This window comes from Coregonus lavaretus, assembly GCF_964263955.1.
Source record: "Coregonus lavaretus genome assembly, contig: HAP1_SCAFFOLD_3951, whole genome shotgun sequence".
Classification (NCBI taxonomy): domain Eukaryota; kingdom Metazoa; phylum Chordata; class Actinopteri; order Salmoniformes; family Salmonidae; genus Coregonus; species Coregonus lavaretus.
Genome location: NW_028165439.1, coordinates 50,001 through 56,116, shown reverse-complemented (window position 1 = coordinate 56,116; position 6,116 = coordinate 50,001). Strand labels below are relative to the sequence as shown.

At 44.4% G+C, this 6,116-nt stretch overlaps 1 pseudogene across 1 annotated transcript in view; it reads left to right on the top strand.

Moving 5' to 3' along the window:
• The first annotated feature begins 2,221 nt into the window (after positions 1-2,221).
• LOC311115865 (tetraspanin-2-like) overlaps positions 2,222-6,116 on the top strand; it is a 7,250-nt pseudogene continuing 3,355 nt past the window's right edge. The window contains exons 1-2 of the transcript in view: positions 2,222-2,319; positions 5,831-5,905. The product of the transcript in view is annotated as a tetraspanin-2-like (transcript). The remainder of the gene's footprint in view (positions 2,320-5,830; positions 5,906-6,116) is intronic.

Genomic DNA, 6,116 nt, shown 5'->3' with positions numbered 1-6,116 from the left:
TGCTGGTATTTTGGCCCATTCCTCCATGCAGATATCCTCATAGAGCAGTGATGTTTTGGGGCTGTCGCTGGGTCAACACGGACTTTCAACTCCCTCCAAAGATTTTCTATGGGGATTGAGATTCGTGTTCTGCCCGACCCTGGAATAGTGGTCAGTGCTGTGTGTGTGATGGGCCAGGTCCAGTAGAACTGTGTTGTGATGGGCCGGGTCTAGTGTAGAGCTGTGTTGTGATGGGGTCTAGTAGAGCTGTGTTGTGATGGCCGGGTCTAGCAGAGCTGTGTTGTGATGGGCCGGGTCTAGCAGAGCTGTGTTGTGATGGGGGTCTAGTAGAGCTGTGTTGTGATGGGCCTGTCTGTAGAGCTGTGTTGTGATGGCCGGTCTAGTAAGCTGAGTTTGTGATGGGCCTGGGTCTGGTAGAGCTGTGTTGTGATGGGCCTGGTCTGGTAGAGCTGTGTTGTGATGGGGTCTAGTAGAGCTGTGTTGTGATGGACGGGTCTAGTAGAGCTGTGTTGTGATGGGCCGGGTCTAGTAGAGCTTGTTGTGATGGGGTCTAGTAGAGCTGTGTTGTGATGGCCGGTCTAGTAGAGCTGTGTTGTGATGGGCCGGGTCTAGTAGAGCTGTGTTGTGATGGGGTCTAGTAGAGCTGTGTTGTGATGGGGTCTAGAAGAGCTGTGTTGTGATGGGGTCTAGTAGAGCTGTGTTTGTGATGGCCGGGTCTAGTAGAGCTGTGTTGTGATGGGGTCTAGTAGAGCTGTGTTGTGATGGGGTCTAGTAGAGATGTGTTGTGATGGCCGGGTCTAGTAGAGCTGTGTTTTGTGATGGGCCTGGTCCAGTAAGAGCTGTGTTGAGTGATGGGCCGGGTCTAGTGGTGTGCTGTTGTGATGGGGTCTAGTAGAGCTGTGTTGTGATGGGGTCTAGTAGAGCTGTGTTGTGATGGGCCGGGTTCTAGTAGAGCTGTGTTGTGATGGGCCGGGTCTAGTAGAGCTGTGTTGTGATGGGCCGGGTCTAGTAGAGCTGTGTTGTGATGGGACGGGTCTGGTCGTGCTGTCCTGAGGCGGGTCTGGTCTGGTAAATCTGTGCTGTGTTGGGCCTGGTCTAGTAGAGCTGTGCTGTGGTGGGGTCTAGTAGAGCTGTGTTGTGATGGGACGGGTCTGGTAGAGCTGTGTTGTGATGGGTCTGGTCGTGCTGTCCTGAGCGGGGTCTGGTCTGGTAAATCTGTGCTGTGTTGGGCCCGGTCTTGTAGAGCTGTGCTGTAATAAGCCGTGTCTGGCTCTTCTCTCCTGGGGATGGTGGGGGTACTGTTGTTTCAGAAGGTGGGGGCAGGAGGGGCTCTGCTGCTGAGGTGTGATGGGTGTGGGGGTCCCTGCCAAGTGTTGCATCCTTTAGGTCCAAAGGTTCTGATACTGTCCTGATCAAGATATACATTATCTTATAAATGTTCACATTGTCAGAATGGGGTGGTGAGCCGTTCTGACGTTGAGCAGTGAGGCACAGTTCACAGGGATCTGTTGATTTATTTTTTCGATCAACTGTCCTGGGAAGTATTTTCTTGGTAGGCTATATTGGTTGTTGGAACATAGCCTGTGCTCGTTCTGCCACTCTTCTAACTGATACATTTTCACCTTTGGCACGAAGGTCGTTTGTGCAGTAGTGGATGATGATGTTGACTCTCAGTTGTAGGACACCAGAATTTATACACCTGGTGTCTAGGGAATAATCTTTCCTGGACTAAGAACTTCCAATTTGAATCAATAAGGATTGCAGTTGTGGGTGACTGTCTGGCTGGAGCAGACTGGGAGGCTGGTTGGCTGACGCAGACTGACTCTCTCTCTCTCTCTCTCTCTCTCTCTCTCATCTCTCTCTCTCTCATCTCTCTCTCTCTCATCTCTTTCTCTCTCTCTCTCTCTCTCTCTCTCTCTCTCTCTCTCTCTCTTCTCTCTCTCTCTCTTCTCTCCTCTCTCTCTCTCTCTCTCTCTCTCTGCTCTCTCTCTATCTCTCTCTCTCTCTCTCTCATCTCTCTCTCTCTCTCTCTCTCTCTCTCTCTCTCTCTCTCTCTCTCATCTCTTCTCTCTCTCATCTCTCTTCCTCTCATCTCTCTCATCTCTCTCTCTCTCTCTCTCTCCTCTCTCTCTCTCTCTCTCTCTCTCTCTCTCATCTCCCTCTATCCTCTCTATCCTCTCTCTCTCTGTCTCTCTGTCTCTCTCTCTCTCTCTCTCTCCAGGTGTGTATTTTCTGATCATAGCAGGCAGTCTGGTGATGTTGGTGGGGTTCTTCGGCTGCTGTGGAGCCGTCAGGGAGTCCCAATGTCTGCTGGGGTCGGTGAGTGGACACAAACACATAAACAATTATTAAGTTGGCTAGCTAGATCATTTTTGTCAGATCTCGACTGAACTCCCAAGAACTCCCAAGAACTCAAGCTGAAGCCAGATCAGAAACCACGGAAAGGAATCCTCTGAGGGAGAGAGAGAAATGTACACAATAGTTACCCGGAGGAAAATGGGGGCGGTGTCACGCTTTTTCAATTTCAGGGGGAGGGTTTAGTATTTTCTTGTTTAGTCCAGGGGAGGGTCATGTAATTTGTAATCGATTAAATGTCATATTGCTCAGGGTTTGAGAATGAGTTGCTTATTATAGTATCTCATGTGTGGCTGATGCTGTCCCCTCATCCCTGATTCTCTGCTGCAATATCAAGTGGTCCTAGTGTGGTCTTAATAAAATGATCCATAGCATACTATAGGCTATATTCCCAGGCTATATGAAGAGCATGCTCCGAGAAATACAGATCTTTATTTTGGATCCCCATTACTTCCTGCCAAGCAGCAGCTACTCTTCCTGGGGTTTATTATGGATCCCCATTAGTTCCTGCCAAGGCAGCAGCTACTCTTCCTGGGGTTTATTATGGATCCCCATTAGTTCCTGTCAAGGCAGCAGCTACTCTTCCTGGGGTTTATTATGGATCCCCATTAGTTCCTGCCAAGCAGCAGCTACTCTTCCTGGGGTTTATTAATGGATCCCCATTAGTTCCTGCCAAGGCAGCAGCTACTCTTCCTGGGGTTTATTATGGATCCCCATTAGTTCCTGCCAAGGCAGCAGCTACTCTTCCTGGGGTTTATTATGGATCCCCATTTAGTTCCAGTCAAGGCAGCAGCTACTCTTCCTGGGGTCCAAAGCTTGATACTGCTATAATTGATTTTAATACAAATTAAATGGACCTGATTTATATAAAATGATCAATAACGACGCTTTATTTCCTCAGTGCTTTATGCTAGAAACATGCTGTAAAATGCCGGGGTAAGAAGTGATACCGATGCATATGGGATATCTTTGGTTTGTCTCTATAGGAGCAGTTGTGTAGTGCTATTATTTTCTCAAAGTTTGTACCACAGATTGAATATCATTATAGAATAAGTGCATAAAATGCATCCTCCAATTGCAACGTATGCCCACACATCTAGTCTCAAGAAAATGTTATAAATTTTTAAAACCAACAGGCCAATATTCTACATAGTTTAGCGCATAAAACGTGGTAATTAATTACAAAGACCATAATCCATTGGCATCTTCTAGTCCGATCGATGTTTATTTTACGCCTGCTACGGAAGAGGCAGAAGAATGCGGGATCGTGAGGGGATATAGAGAGCAGCTGTTGCTACGCGAGGTGTCTCTGTCTGAAATACATGATCTAAGTGATTGATAGTTGGTATTCAGCAGTCATAAAAGTATTCCTTATTTACTTTGAACTAATAAAAGTTGAACTAATAAAATAGTGATTTAGTCAGAAAGGCAGCACCTCTACAGAGAGGAGATGATGACTTGGAATGAAATAATAAAGTCATCAAATAAAACCAATGTAATAAACACAAACATAAATATTTTATTAAAGTAAATAAATGATGTTTAATAAGTGATGAGCAGTAATGGACAGCCACTACCATCAAGGGACTTTTATTAATTGTGTTAGTCTGTGTTACAGCTTTCAACCCAAATAATCGAAATCGAAAACCATGATTGTATTTGTATAATTTAACGGAAACTGAACCAACCTCAAAAAGCACTAATGCTCAGCACTAATAATTCTTCACGTTTTACCAGTGAACAGTTCAAACAGCAATGCCAATCATTTGATCTCAATCAGTTTACAATTACTGTTTTGCAAGCGAATTAAAGCAGATGGTGTTAACAAACTATTAGCATCTTGGAAGGAATATTTTTCAATCGACGCTGCGTGCGCTGTTGAGTTCTGGCCTCATGAGGAAAATATTCAGCTTCAAATAAGAAATGACTGCGGGGTTTTTGGTTTAACATATTATAGACCTACTATGCTACAGTATGCTATTATATTCCGATCTGTTATGTAAAATACTAATTAATCATTAAGTGATCTTGCGAGACATTGATTCAGCTTTGATCTAACTTTACTAAAGGAGCACCACGGTGAGAAGTGATCATCTTCAACTTGTAATATTAAGGGATGAGTATGTTAAATTGCTTCAATTCAAATCTGGTATTAGGAACAAAAGAGGTCAATACACGTCTTCTAAAATAGACTAGTATTTTAATTAATGCAAAACACTTCAATGGTAAATATGATGTTCGTATATACGGGTCCACTGAAATACCACGCAGGGCACTCAGAGAACTGATCCATTGTTACAGGCTCTTCTTTAAATACCCTGACAGTGATAGTTCCCGCTCCATGCTGGGCCTATCAGAGTAGAGACTGAGCGTGGTTTAGACTTACTCAGCCAATCGTTGGCGCACAGGCTGGTCCCAGTCCCTTGGCGCTTTACCGTTGCACACTGTTGCCAGGCATAAGTTGTTATCATCACAACCTGTAGAGTCAGCACCCATAGACACTGTTCCCCTGTACTCCTTGTACCTACGTCCTTGGACGGTTCACAGATCACAAAGAGGCAGTGTTCGTGTCTGTGAGAAATACAAGTCTTATCTCATCCTACCCCCTAACGTTCCTCACATGAATCACAACTTGTTATGTGAAACAATTTATATCAGTACAGTACAAACCCATTATGTTTAATCATTAATGCATTCCTTCTAAGCTAGGCATCACATCCAGTTACAAGAAAATAGATCCCCACAAGTAGAACTACTAGACAACATCTTCATGAGGGTTATTTTGAGTGATTTAAGCACCCTCCGAACCGTGGAGGTGAAAGGACAGCACCGGAACCAAGTGGTCACATCTCGTTCTGGGTTCCACTGTGCAAGGTGGTCCGTGGAGGTTTATAAACATCAAGGCAGACCACATCTCGTTCTGGGTTCCACTGTGCAAGGTGGTCCGTGGAGGTTTATAAACATCAAGGCAGACACACTGTGAATCTCGTTTTGTGATGATACGATTTCATGAGGTGGATCAGTTACGCTCAAAGTGGTCACGTCTCAGACCGACAGGCCTCTGAACACACGCCTAGACAGGGAAGAAACCACCATGTACCGACCTCTAGGCTGCTGTAGTCTACATATTTATTTAGTTTGTCATTCTATCGTTTTCATGTAATTTTAGAGGTAATAAGGCCAAAATATATGTATTTTGAATTTAACATAATTAATTTTTAAGAAATAATTTTACTATTCTCAATTTGAAAAAAGTGAAGGAGCGCTGCAACATACTAACTCTAAATCAGTCATGAGAAAGTCAGGTAGCCTAAGAAGGAACGAAAATGATTTATTTTGGCTAGATTATTATTATTTCAAGGCTATAGCCATTTCAGAACTGGCAGGGGCTCTCATAATGTCGACACGTCAACAACATCTAAACATTTAGCTTTTAGGCTGTATAAAATCAAATGTTTTTTATTTTAAAATCCAGTTCTTTGCCTGCCTGCTGATCATCTTTGGAGCGGAGGTGGCTGCTGGTGTGTTTGGCTTCCTCAATAAAGACAAGGTACCCATGATGCTCCACTCCACCACACACACGTTACCCATGATGCTCCACTCCACCACACACACGTTACCTACCACAACTGGTGACACCATTGTGGTTCCAAATGTCATTCATTGATTTGTTCGACATTGCAGGTGACAGTGCAGGCGACTGCTGACTGACTGATCTACAAATCACCTTGCATCATTTACAACTACTCATTATTATTATT